Source organism: Fukomys damarensis, unplaced genomic scaffold (assembly GCF_012274545.1).
Source record: "Fukomys damarensis isolate Sample0158 unplaced genomic scaffold, DMR_v1.0_HiC HiC_scaffold_32, whole genome shotgun sequence".
NCBI lineage: Eukaryota > Metazoa > Chordata > Mammalia > Rodentia > Bathyergidae > Fukomys > Fukomys damarensis.
The window spans coordinates 36523494-36537792 of NW_022900944.1; the positions used below are offsets into that span (position 1 = coordinate 36523494).

At 49.1% G+C, this 14299-nt stretch overlaps 1 long non-coding RNA gene across 3 annotated transcripts in view; it reads left to right on the forward strand.

Annotated features, from left to right (window-relative positions):
* LOC104876437 overlaps positions 1–8724 on the forward strand; it is a 13864-nt gene extending 5140 nt beyond the window's left edge. For all 3 annotated transcript variants that reach the window (XR_784334.2, XR_784335.1, XR_784336.1), the window contains exon 3: positions 831–8724. This is a non-coding gene — a long non-coding RNA (uncharacterized LOC104876437). The remainder of the gene's footprint in view (positions 1–830) is intronic.
* Positions 8725–14299: the final 5575 nt, after the last annotated feature.

The window sequence follows — 14299 nt, forward strand, 5'->3', positions numbered from 1 at the left end:
TTTTTCCAGTAATGGGGATTGAACCCCAGGCCTTCACACTGAGCTACATTCCTAGCTTTTTAAACATTTTTTTTTTATCTTGAGACAGACTCTCAGTGAGTTGCTACATTGCTTAGGCTGGGCTTAAACATCTGAGCCTCCTGCCTCAGCCTCCCAGAGCGCTGGGATTGCAGGCATGCATCACCGTGCCTGGCCCAGCCGTGTGACCCTGAAACATTTACCGCTCCCTTCCAGCCCTACTTCTCCCCATGAAACGATGGAGCTTGTCCCTTCCGGCCTGTTCTGGTATGTACAGCCCTGTCGCTGTGGTGCTGCCGTCCAGAGGTCGGGCAGTGGGACCCATGCTCTGGGGACTCACATCCCCTTCCAAAAGCCACTGGCGCACAATGGCAGGGAGGAGGTATCCAGGTCAGGAGAGATGCCAGGCCCTCCTGCACAAGAGGGCCTGGGCCTGGGCAAACGATGCCTTCTTTGCCAGTTGCCAGAATGCACCAGACAGCACGAACTGTTGGTTCTGGTGAAACAACTGTCCCCTAACAGTAAGAAATTCCCCGACACAGAATACACTTCAGACACCAGGAGAGGTCTTGTCCGGGGAAGGAGGGGATGAGGGAATAGCAAGGGTGTGCTGGGGCAAGTCTGGCTTTAGAATCATATTTTACTCATTAAAATAATTGGCCTGACAAATGGGTGACACCTGTCCAGTCCCATTGGCTGTTGTTTTCAGAAACAAAAATTGCTGGATTTGAACATGTGTATCTGCAAACTGTAAGAAAAATGCACCTCTGAGCACAGCGGTTTGGTTGAATGTGGCTCGTTCATTGTCACAGGCCTCTGCAGATGTGACGGTGCCGCGCTGGGCTGTTTTCCGCAGCCAGAGGAGGATCACGTGCTGGCTCCACGTGACTGCTGGCCCACCTGGCCCATGAGCAGTCACTTGTCACGAGACCAAGGGCACCAGGAGGAGCTTTGAAGGAGGGACACTGAAGAAACACCATGGATACACTGTTGCTGTTACTCTTACTTCATTTCCAGATGATGGGGGCACAGAGGGGAGCCCGGCAGGCCCTGTTGAGCAGGTTGGCACGTGTGATGGTAAACGCATAGCGCCTGGGTCTTGGAGCAGATCCGCTGGAGCCATGGGTTAAGCTCCTATGTGCTGCTTCCGCTTCTGGAGAGGAGCAGGAGGACAGAGAGGTTGAGGCCTCCTTCCGGGAGCCGTGCTGGGGACACCTGCACCCGAGAGAGATTGGGGGCAGTGACCAGCTTCTAGGAGGTGCCTGGGGACGGCAGGGACGCCGCCTCTGCTCTGGTCTGGAGTCTCCACCTCTGGGTCTGTCCCCCAGGGCAGCTTCCATGGGGGCAGCCTTGGAGAGAGCTGGCCGGGTCTCCAGTGACTTCCCTCAGCATCGCCGTTCCTCTGTGTGAGCCACATGCAAAGCCCCTGGGTCAGAGTATTCCTGGGGGCGCCGGGGTCCCACTGCAGGTTCCTAGAGTGGTCTCTGAACCCGGAAAGCCAGGGTGCTCCTGTGACCTCATCACTTGCTAGCTGTGTCACATAGGAAAAGCTGTCTAATCCGCCCTGGGGCCCAGTCTTGGTCCCAACTCGATTGGATGGCTGTGAGATTTAAAATGTGCGAACAGTTCTTTTGAACAGACTTCCTTTTATTTATAAAAATACAAATAAGCAGTGGGGCGGGTCCCTAAAGAGGACAGGAGCCCAATATCCCCGAGTGTCTGAGAATGAGAGGGGTAGATGAGCAGGCTGGAGGGATGGGTGAACTCTCCCGAGCAGGGAGTCTCCATGTTTACAACCACAGAAAACACATTGTTCCCTCCGCCCGGGGATGGGACCTGTCACTTAGCTAGGCTGCTAAGAGGGGTGATAACTCCAGAGTGGATACCCAGGGATCTCAAACGCCTGCATCCTAGGCCAGAGTTGCTTGTTCTTGGAGATGTTGAACTTTGGGGCCGAATAATATTTGCTTTGTATGCGGCTTTCCTGTGCCTCCTTGGGTGACTGGTAGCTTCCCTGGCTCTACTCCTAGGTACCAGTAACACTTCCCCACCCTACCCCTGCCCTGTTTCTAACAGTGAGGATTGTCTCCAGATGGTACTAAATGTCCTCAGGGAGGGACAGTGGGCTCGCTGTGCTCCCTACGGGGTGGGCCTTCCAGAAATGGTTGTGGTCTGCTGTGCTGAAATTAACAACCTGTTTTTTTCTGAGCTTTGCTAATCTCTGTCTAGTTTCGTTTATTGACTGGAGGACCGAGAGAGAGAGTCCTGGGAAAGCACTACAGACTTTCCACATTCCCACCCTGTTTGAAATAAAGCAGGGGGTTCTTGCACCTGGCTGGGCAGCCAAGTCACACGGGACTCAGTTCTTGTCACTCCAGCTTCAAGTCCCTCCCCCCACAGCATGAAATGCATTACATTTTGTACACCCGTAGCTGTCAGATAAAATATGAGCTACGGTGAAGATGGAACAAGGAATTCCACTGAAACAAGATCTTGAGGTAAATGTCTTTGGTGGTGAATACATTTTCTCTTCTGCGATAGACCCGGGAGTTAGTGGATCTGTATTCGGGGGGACACCGGGGAAGGCACCGAAGGACAGAGTTTTGCAGGAAACAAAGGTAGAAGGAGAGGTGGAAACATTTGGGCTCTTACTATGGAGGTGGTGGTTGGAGTGCATTGGGGGAAAGGGTTGGACCAACTCCTTTTGGGGCCCTCATTGGTTTTTGATGTTTTTTTGTTGTGTTTAATCATCCTCCCTAGACAAGTCAGGTTTTACTCTTCTCTGGTGTGGCTTCTGACACACCATTATTGCCATCATCTCATTAATTTCCTCTCTGGAATGTGTTGCTGTTCAGGATCAAAGGACGCTCCTCAGTTTCTGGAAGCTTTTCCCCCGATTTCCTGGGTGCGCTTGCTTTAGTGCGGCCTCTGATACCTGGGGCAGAGCAGTGGAATAAAGCTTGGAAATGTGCTTGGTGCAACAAAAGCTCCTCTGGGTCTTAGCATAACGGAGCCAGGCATGAGTTTTTGCCTTGAGCCGGTCCAAAACCACAGGTATAAACCAAGTGCATGCAATTGAGTTCTCAGGGGCGTGCGTCCCTGCTGAGCACGGTCACGTGTGGACCCGGGCTGTCATTTACACAACTGACCCTGTGAACCTGACGCTGAGGATTCTACCTAGGGTCTTTCGATCCTGTGGCCGGGTCACAACAAATGTAGTGCGCGTAGCTGTGTTGGGGTGGGAAAGGCACACGTTCTCGCAGTGCTGCTGGCTGTCCTCTGCGTTGAAGGGGCTGCTTGCAGAGCGGTGTGGCCGTGACCGTGGGACTCTTCGTACAATGACCACATGGATGCTGCCGGTCGTCACTGACGTGTGGTATCGGAGAGTCTGGTTTGCTGTGTGAATGTGATAATAGAAGGTGAGATAGCCAGTAGTCACTCACGATATCTGCAAGTTCAAGGAGCCCTTCTCATACAGCGAATCAAGGCTCAGTGGCACCGCTTGCCACTTCCTTCTTCTTCACTGAGGTCGCTCTCATCGCTGTCCCCCTGGGCTTCAATTTTCATTTCATATCCTCCCTGGGTCCCAGAGACCCACTCTTCCCTCCTACTTCTCTTCCTCACATTGCTATATTCCAGCATCTGGAGACCCAGGACAAAGGATTTCAAGGCACCGGTGTTAAACCTTCTCCTGCTTCATCCATATGGCTTGCTGTCCACCTCTTAAACCGATTGTTAATTTGCTTTTGACTCCCCACAAGCAGGTCACTGAATAAGAAAAGATGCTGCTTCTGCCTCTCTTGAGTTCTACCCGGCCATCAGTCTTCCTGCAGCACACAAATGATGACTAAAATGTACAGGGTCAGTACTAGCATAAGGACTTTCTCAAGTGCACGGCTGTTTTTGGAGGGTATTATCCAAGATAAGTAAGTGATGGAACACTTCTCCTTTCTGCTAGTGTTTTCATTCTTTTCTTGTTGCCTGGGCCTCCTGTCAGGGTGCTATCCCCTTAGAATCTCCTGCTAAAGGGACATTACTGCCATGAAGAAAATCTTCAAGTGAGTCCAAGCTTGGGAGGAGGCTGTATGGCCATGTCCATCGGAGGGACGAAGACGAGCTAGCTGAGGCATGGCTGCCATGTCATGAGGCTGATGCCCCTCCCATCAGGGCCATATACTCTGGGCTGGAGGTGAGGCGGTGCGACTCCCAGCCCCCAATGGGCTTCTAAAGGCTTGTGTGAGGTTTCTCTTGGCTATGTGCCTGTCCTGTTGTTCCTGCAATGATACAGTGATACCTCATTTCCCTGTTGGGAGGGGAAGAGGGTGCCTGTTTGGAAAGACAGTGGACAATGTTTGTCGTGGGATTGTGATCTGACTTGTCAGGTTTCGTATTTTGTCACCCCGAAATTCAGCTGTTTTCTGATCATGTTGAATGTGCATGTGGAGGGTGATGTGAACAGCGGTAAGTGGGAGTGGAAGGTTGAGGTGTTTAACACTGGCTCCAGTCTCTTGCTGGTCGAGGGATATCCTGGGTGCATGTGTGGGGATAGTGCTGCAAAACTCTGGCTTTGGCCCATGTGAACATTTCTCTCTCCCTCTTCATTCTTGCCTTTGGCTCTTTAGCTCCTTCGCAACAAACCAGGCTGTGGTTCTCACTGCTCTGCCTTTGATGAAACCTCCCATCTTTTTAAGAGTCCTGACTAGAGTAATGTGTGTGGCACCAAGTACTGCGAAAAATCACAGTGGAGAGGAAGTCTGGAGGAGTCCAGAGGATCACAGGGTGAGATGGGGAATCTCTCCCCTTGGCTGCCTCTCTGGGAACAGCATGCACTCCCTTGGCTTCTGCTTTCTGCCTATTGCAGGAAGCCCAGGGTGATGACCCCCACATCCCATCGTCACCATGGTACAAGCAAGATGGGGCTCTCAAGCCTCCCGAATTGCAGAGAACCCCAGGAGCTTTTGTGATTTACGGCATGGTTTGGTGGCTAGGAAGGACTCTTTGTGGCTTTCTTTTGGTTTTTAAAAAAAGTATTCGGAAACCTTGATTATATTTTTCTCTCTGACAAATCATCGCAATTGCCTCTGAGGGAACTGGGTGAGAATTCTGGGTGGCTTTGTAGCATTTTTAAAGAAAGATCTGTCTTTCCCCTGTTCACATCAGAGGTGTTGGGCCTATTGGGCTGGCTATCAGGGGCTCATTTCTCTGTCTACTTTCAAGAGGGTCAGGCTGGCTTCAGGAATCCGCAACCTGAAGTTGATGCAGTCACACATGTCATGAGTTTAGTTTAATTCTCTGCTGTTCTTGACTTGAAATTCTTAATTTTTGAAAGGGGTCCCATGTCTTCCTTTAGCACAGGACCCTACAAATCATTCCCTTGGTCCTGCAGGGGCTGGCAGAGCAGAAGTGGGCCCATTCCAGATTCCTAGGACAGCTGTGAGGAGGGCAGCCCTCAGGAACGGCAAGAGAAAGAGCTGCAAGGGTGTAGTTGAGGGTGGAGAGGAAGTGGCAGTTCAGCACAACTAAGGGGCTGTCTAAACATGAGCAGGATGAGAGACTGGGCAAGAAGGTGAGGTTGTTGGTGCTATGATCTGCTTATTGGAAGGTGGGGCTCTGCGGGGTGGGATCACTGTGACCCTCAGCGTGTAAATACCGTACAGCCTGTAGCAATGCTCAAAAACAAAAATCGTCAATCAGTGAACAGCTTCACATCTGAGATGAATGACGGTGGAATGTGTTTCTGGTGGGGGTACTAGTGAAGCACGAACTGATCCATCTGCTGCTGGTTTAAAGTGAAGGGCACAGGTCCTTCAGGATATGGATGAGGTTTGACCCTGTGGTACTGACCTTGTAGATGACTCAGTCTCTGGAGGAACCTTCTTCTCTTGGCTCCGGCTTTACCCTCTCCCCCACTCTGCATTCTTTGGGTCCCGTTTTCCTTGATTCCCCTCACCTTAGGTTTTGTGGCTTTTAGCGTCCACTGAACTGACCACGTTCATCACTTCCGGTCTATTTCTGCTTTATTTGTGGCACTCCCATTCCATCCGTACAATGGAACAGACCCCCTTGGGTCAGGGTAAGTGGTCTGTGAAGACCCATAGGCTTTCATCACCACTGGCTGCTAACAGGGTATCCTATCCAGTCCCAACCGGCTCCTCCGTCCCGGGTGCTGCTCCTCAGAGCCAACTCTCCTGGCTCTTCCTTCGTGTGGGTTTGCTGGGGAAAAAAACCCAGGCCGAGACCTCCGCAGGAAGACAAGATGCTGGGAGCCCAGTGGAGGGGATCTGTGCAGTGTTGGTATCAACTCTGTCCTGGGAACTCGGGGCTGGTAGAGGTTGGGGAGCCAACAGGATTCTTCTTAGGGAGAAGGCGTGGAACTCCAGGGCAGAGGGTTGAATCAGGCACACAGTTCATAGCAGATCGTGATCCGTGGTCTGTTTCTCATTCCTGTACCTATCTTACCTGTCCACCGTAAGAAACTGTTCTGTTATCTCACTGTGCATCTTTCTTTACCGCTGTAACAAAGAGCACTGTTGTGTCCGGACACCTTCAATTCACACAGGTCCTGTTGTTCTCCCGTTTCTTCTTCTCTTTCCTTTCTCACTCTGCTATGTTTTAAGATAGGCCCTTCCCCTCTACAGGCTTAAAACGTACTGAAATCACCCAAAGAGCTTTTGTTTATGTGGGTTAAGCCTATTGGTATTTGCTGCATTTGAAATTAAAAGGGAGACCCTGAAAATGCCCATCTGCTGATCCATTTGAAAGGAGCAATACTGAGCACATAGCATGGTAACATAAATAAGGGTTTCGCCAGACTATAAAAGTAGTCTTGCCCTTGTGGAATCCTCATCCTAGCTTTCAGTGTGTTCCACGATACAAAAAGGCACCATGAAGGACAAAAACCTAGTAAGTAAACTTTGTTTGTTGCTTTAGAATACCTATGCCAAGAAACTGGAGTGTGTTAAGTTTTAGCGAACTCTGCTTATGTTCATGGGCTTTGCTCTCCTAGCTGCTGAGTGGTGCTTTGCCTACAATAGGGAAGGCTGTCTGGACAGCAGAGATTCCATGTCTTACTAGAATACTTTTTGGCGTTTTATGTCAAACTTGTCATGTCCTAGAATAGATTACTTAAAACACAAAGAACAAAAATTTCTCATGTAAGAGCAAGCTATATGTATGGTTCTATTTATTTCACTTATTTTGCATCCCATGCTTACATAGGCTGCTTTTATTTAAAGATTGAGATACTGTGCTTTTTGAAGAATGTGAATCCATGGTTTTCATTATATTGTTGGGCTATGCAAACATTATCACTGTCTAATTCTAATTCTAAAATATTTTCCAAAATGAAATTTATATTCTCTTCTTACCCCAGCCCATGGCAGCCCCAACCTACTTTCTGTCTCTATGGATTTGCCTATTCTGGACATTTTATACAAATGGGATTATATAATGAAAAGTTTTTATATCTGATTCCTCTTAATTGGTGTAATGTTTTCGAGGTTCATTTATGACACTGTATGCATCCATTGGTGACTGAGTAATATTCCACTGTATGGATATACCACTGTATAGATATAATGTATTTCTCCATCACTGGATTGTTTTTATTTTTTTGGCCATTATGAATAATGCTAAGAATGCATGCAAGTTTTTATATGGGCATGTATTTTTTATATTCTTGGGTATGTTTATTTTTAAATGTTTCCTTATCAGTTAAAATGGATAGCCAAGGCTTGTGTCTCAGACACTCATGACCATGTGTTAACCTGGTGTCCAATTCTCCTGACAACTCTTCTGGTCTTGCCTTCCCAAGACAGGTAGAAAAAAATAAGGGAACTTTCAGGACATTCTCATACCTATAGTGACCTTTGAGATTTCCCAGCAGAGCCCTGGAAAATCACAAAGATTTGTTCTTTCACAAAGAGATACTAGAAGTAATGGTTTGATGTGTCTGTATTATAAGATCTACACGAGAAGAGGTGTCAGATCAGAACAGATGTTCATCCTTACCCAGGTTAAACTTATGCAGGCCAAATGGTATTAATACATGATTAAATATTTTAGAAATTGTATGTTCTATGTGAAGCTCCTGGCGATTTGTCAAATCCCTCACTGCCCATATTTTTACTCTCGGGGACACATTGATAGAGAAATTTATTCTCATATTATCGGTCATAGTAATATGTTAACTACGGTCATGAAGTCTCTGTTTACAGGCAGTGTTTTGATTGCTTTCATGTGTACCTGAAGGCTCTTTTCTGAGCTGCAGCAGGTTGTGTCTTCAGTGAAAAAGGACATGAGGCCTCATGGTAAAGGACTGTGTCAGGGACCTCAAACTGACCCCACATTAACGAACAGACTCATGTATGGGCTTCTGAGCTGACATCACCCAAGCAACTCTCAGATTATCCCCATAGACTGAGTCAGGATTTGCAGGATTTGCAGAACATTTCCTAATCCAGAAGCAGAAGACTTCCCGAGAGGAGACTGTGAATCCAAGGTCCAGTGGAACTAGAAGTAATTCCTCAGGACAGTGTGAGATGACGCAGGAATGTCATCGTGGTTGTTTGTTTAAACTATTGTTAATGTTGCTTTAAAGTATTCTATTTGGGGACAGAGGGGCTTTTTCTCTTCTGCAACTCCCTGTAACTCACAACTACAGTTAAGTGGACCATGCTTTTGTAAATGAAAATAAAACTTTCGAAAACCAGACTTGATTTTCACTGGTCGATAATGCTGGGGTATGTTGTTATGGTTTTAATTTGCTTTTCTTCATGGCTAGGTGACCTTTGCTGTTCGCATACCCTCTGCTGTGAGGTATCAGCAGGGAGGGATTTGAAGGGTGCTTACTTATCCATCCCAAGCTTCCAGTTCTACTGAGGGGCACTTGAGACCCCAAACAGAATGCGTGATCAAATCCTGACCGCAGACTGTGGTCTCTGAATGGAAACAAAGGGCTGATGTGATGGGGACGCTGGAGCAGGTCCTGGGGCTTCAACTTCTCTCCTGCCTCTGCCTGTTGCCCGGCCATGACGGGTGGTCTGCTGGGTTCAGAGCACTCATGTGCCCTGAACAGGAGTGCAGTGGTTTAGAAACAGTTTGAGTGTGTCCTGCCAAGGTCCATGTGCAAGGGCGGCAGTGTTGATGTGGTGAGGGCTTTAAGAGGTGGGGCCTATAATCAGTGACCAGGTCCTGAAGCACTGCCCACAGGGAGGATTTGTGCTGGTCTTTGGAGTGAGCTAATTTTCATGAGAGTGAGTCATAAGGCCACCCCTCCGTTCTCATGCTGCCCTCCTTTTTCGGCTATGTGGAGACAGACACAGCAGGAGCCCCTTACTGTGAAGCTGGCACCAGGCTGAATGGACCCTTGAGCCCACCAGAATCACAGGCCAAGTGAGAATCTTTATTTTATACCCACCTCAGGTATTTTGTTGTAACACAAAACACAGAGTACCACGGAGCTCTGCGTGTGGCTCCCAACCAAATCCCCTGAGAAAGGTAGCAGCCGTTCACTCTCAGAGCTGCCTTGCCCAGTAGGCCTGGTCAGTGCGGTGCCCGGGGCCCAGGCTACTTTAGGGACCTGCCAAAATATTCTCATTTCTTTTAAAAATTAAAAGAAGTTGAGGCATATAAGTATCTTAAACCAGTGGGCACCTTGTCTGAGGGCCAGCAGGGGTGAGTAAGACCTCTGGCCTCGGAGGCAACTGGGTCCCTGTGAGTCCCGAGGGAGCCACAGAACACACGCCTGGAAGCAGAGGAAATTATCTTTGGACCTGGGGGGCAGAAGTCCAAACTGGGTCTCACTGGACAGAAAGCGGCAGGGCTGTGCTTTCCACCTTCACCAGCTTCTAGAGGCCACCCCTTCCATCTTCAAGGCCATCAGTGGGTGGCGAAGTCTTTCTCACATTGGGTTGCTCTGGTTCTGGCTCTGACTCTCCTGCCACTCTCTTATTCAGAATTTGAGATTTAAATTTTCCCCTTTCCCTGTGTGTGCTCCTGAGGGCCAGAAGAATCCACGTGACTCTAAAACCTGATTAGCAACCAACCTTCCTCCTCCAAGCTCAGTACTCCTTTGCCATGTAGTAACAACTGCATTCGGTGATTAGGGGTGGACACCTTTGGGAGGTCATTATTCTGCCCTCCCAGCCCACCTGGCCCCTGAGACTCGATGATTCTGGGGAGGAGAAGGGGACTAGGTCAGGGGGAGCGCTGGAAGGAAGGAGCGTCTGGGTGGGGGATATGGTGAGTAGCGCTCGCTCCGCAGTGTCCTGGAGCATCTATGTCTAACTGGGGAGCAGCTGCAAAGTACCTCAGTCATGTGGTGCCAGGTAAGGGTGTGGAGTGGAAGACTGAGTGGCTTCTGTCTGGTTAGGGGGTGACGTTTGAACCAAGATGGGAAGGCCAGAGGGAGCCACACTGGGGTAGGATGAGTCCAGGGCTTCCGTAGTCTGTACCCTCCCAGAGCTGGCCCTGCCCAGGTCTGGAGCCGGGGCTTTCCTCCTCCCCACTTGCTGCCGTGGTTTATGCTGAGCCTCTCCTGCTGGAGATGATTTTCTCCTCTCCACCCCTTCTCCCAGCCAAACTCCACCTCTCTTCCGGGTTTCAGCTGCTCCATTGCCCTCCAGGAGTTCTCAGCAGCCTCGCGTCTGCGTGAGGGGCGTCTTCCTGAGCCTTTCCCGGACTCACCACTACCACCGTACCACGCCGAGCTGCCAGTTTCCTCATCTCAACGTTAACGGGCCCAGCGGCCAGGGACTGTCACGCTGGCCACTGTGCCCCTCGCATCTAGCGAGAGGCCTGCCTCACAGTCGGTGGTCAAGAGATATCTTCGAGCTGAACAAGGCTGCCTACTTATTATCCATTCAGCCACTGTACTGAAAAGCACAGGCATTGTGGACCCCGGTGACAGAGTCAAACCACCTCCACCTGAATCCTGACTCAGTTTGCTGTGTGGACTTGCTGTGTGGCCCCAGGTAAGCAACTCGTTGTTCTGTGCCATAGTTTCTAGGGAGAGGAGCCAATATAATACTTTCTTACAGTGTTGGTGTGAGGATCAAGCGAGCCAGTCACATAAATATGCTTAGGAGAGAACCGAACAGAGGCCATGTTTCTCCCAAACCGATTAGAATGTTGTCTCCTGGGGTTTTTCTTTTAATAATTTATGTGTGTGCTTTTTACTACACAACTTGCTCACAGGGGCTTTTAGCCTTCAAATGAAACAAAAACAAAACTGGGCATGGAGTCAGTGTTTGACAGGGCCCAGGTCACTTTAGAGACCTGCCAAAATATTCTGGTTTTATTTTTAAATCTAAAGAAGAAAAATGATCTTTTAGTTCATAATATTAGTATATGTGCAATATAAAGCTGTACTGGGGCCTTGGGGGCTGACTACTGCCTTGGTGTTGTACTTCCCTCCTCTGGGAATGGAATCATCTATCCCTTCTTCAAAATTTCCCTCCCCATCCCACATATTTAAGCTTAGTGAAGGTTTTGCCACCTGCTGGCCATGGTTGCTTGGTTAGAAGTCACATGACCTAGGATGGGCCATTCAGAGTTCCTCCTCCTTGGTGTTTTGAAATGAAACTAAGGGAAGAGGAGCAGTTCCACTTTTCCTTTTGCAGCCAATTCACTCATTCATAATTGTTTATTGAGCACATACTATGTGTTGGTGAACCCTAGTCACCGGGGACATCGCCAGGAGCGGACATGTTTCCTGTCTTGTGGAGGACATAGGTCTGAGAAAATAAAGCCATCACAGAGTAAAGCTGAAACAAGAGAGAGGAAGAGCAGCAGTATTTCAGGTCAGGTCACGTTGTCTTGGGGAACCTTCCGGATACAGGAGATAGTCTAGCTCTGACCACTGATTCTCTTTTTTGCCTGAGCTCCTTAGAACTGGACTTTCACTTTCTACCCAATGACACGGGAGGCTAATGACTTGTGGTTCTTGGAGCTGAAAGGTTTACACCTTTTCAGTTCAGGCTAACACCCACCCTCTTGCCCCATGCTGGGACGCCTCATTTCCTCTTGCAGCCATCCCCTGCCCCACCCACCACCTCCACCTCAGGAGCTCCCGTTATCCTTGGAAGGCCCTGGACAAGGAAACAGTGTTCCTTACAAACGCAGCCCTTGACGTCTCCCAGGTGCCTGATACCTCGGATCACACCCTTCATCTGGAGATACATCTCTCTTGTCCCTCCAAAAGCCACACCTTTCTGGTGTCTCTCCACCTCCCTGGCCATGCCCTGCTCCTCATGGGTCCTTTCTCAGGCCTCCCTTCTCCCCGGTGATCTCACCTCCGTGATTCTGTCTTGCTCAACATTTTTACAAATGCCTGTCTCTAGCCCCGTCTCTTCCAGAACTCCGGACTGACACACTCAGTGCCACTGACATCTTTGTCTGAGCTGGATATCTTCCGTTGCCTCTTCCCTGGCTCTCCACCTTCCCTTCGACTTCGCTTTCTGTCCTGGAAGCTGTCCCATGTGGACTCCATCAGTAAGCTCCTGGTCTCCTGGCTTTAGGTCGGCTTCAGGCAATGTGGGACCCTGAAAGGAGATGGGAGGGCAGCAGAGGGGAGGAGGGCTGCAGTATTGACTCCGTGAGAGCTAACCTGGGACTGGCTGTGTGCGTGAACCAAATATGTGACATTCCCTGTACAACTCTTCCCTCCTGGATCCTGACTGCCTCTTTTTCTCATTCCTTCGTGCCTAGAGGGTGACGGCAACTCCACTGCTTTTAGTCTCTAGTTATTCACTGTCCTGGATGAGTCCCTGGCATTTTTTACTCACGTGTTTGTAAAGAGACCTTTGAGAACAAACCCCTCTTGAGTGATATAATTTGAAGGTGCCATCTGTTTTCTGTCGGGACCTGGACTGAATTAGTGCATACTTGGCACTGGAGTGGGCTCCAGGAAACAGGGCCTGGATTTTTTGGGGTTGGGTTGATCCATTATTCAAGATGGGCAGAGGAAAAATGGAACGCGGATTCTCCATGACAGGTGGTGCCATAAAGCCTCAGAGGACTATCAGTGGTAGTGACATTGATGATAGGCAAGTAGAGGGTAAAACCTGAGGTCTAAAATGGCTGTGGTATTTAGTTTCCATGGCAACAAAGTGGAATTTAGAGTCGGGGATCACCTGGATTCCTCTTACAGCCCGAGAGAGAACACATAGGGAAAAGGAGAATTTAAAAGCTATAAATATACAATTAAGAGAATACGATCAACAAGAAGAGTTCCAAGATGGTCTTGAAGGACACTCTTGTCTCGAGTGGGCAGAGATAGATAAGGACCAAGGCCCGGTGAAGTGAGGAGGGCTGGAAGTTTGCAGTGAGGATTACGTCTGCCTCAGGCAGGTCTGTTGCTCCAGATGGGCTTCTGGATACATCAAGTCAAAGAACATTTCCTTCCGCGTGTGACTTTGGAGTCAGACCATCCCGTGTTTGAGTCCTGACTCTGCTACTTAAGAATTACAGCACCCTGTATGGGTTACTTACTGTCTTTGAGTCTTAGTTTCATCTGAAAACAGTATCCATCCCATAGAGTCGCGGTAGGACTAAATGAGGTAGTGTTAACAGCATACATCTCGCGGACAGGAAACGAGTGCTTAAAAATATTCAGCTTTGTCTCTATTTTAGGATCACAAACAGCTCTGTGGATCCAACGGCCAAATTGGTCCTATATCAAGGGACATCTGACTGGGTGTTGTTGGATAGTTTGCACTCTGAGAAAGGAAAAGTTTTAAGCTAATGGCGGTCTAGAACTCCAGGCTGGGGGGTCTCTCCTGTGTGGTGGAGATCATTTAGTCCCACTGTGGCCACACCCCATTGGTACCCCTACTACAAAGAGAAGAAGCAGTGGTTCAGAGTGTGGATTCAATCTACTGGATCCATATCCTGACTCTATCCCCAGCTAGCCATATGGTGTGGGGCTCATCACTCAAAAGAACCCGTACAAAATTTTCAGTTTCCTCAGCTGTATTGTGGAGACAATCAAAGCACCTCTCTTCAAGGAGTAAGACAGAGCCACAGGTGGGCTGTTACGCACAGTACTGACATAGTAGGCCTTCGCTGAACTGGGGCCTGCTTTTATAATCTGTGATGTAGGAACAAAATGGAACAAAGAAGTGACCCTGGTTGGTAAAGGGACAGGTAAGGAATGGTGAAGGTCCTACATCCCAGTTAGGTGGTCCCTGAGACCACTCCGCACCTGCCCGAGGCCTTCCCTCCCACGCGGAGAGTTAAGTGCAGAGGGAAGGCGACCACTGAACGAGAACGGGGAGGCATC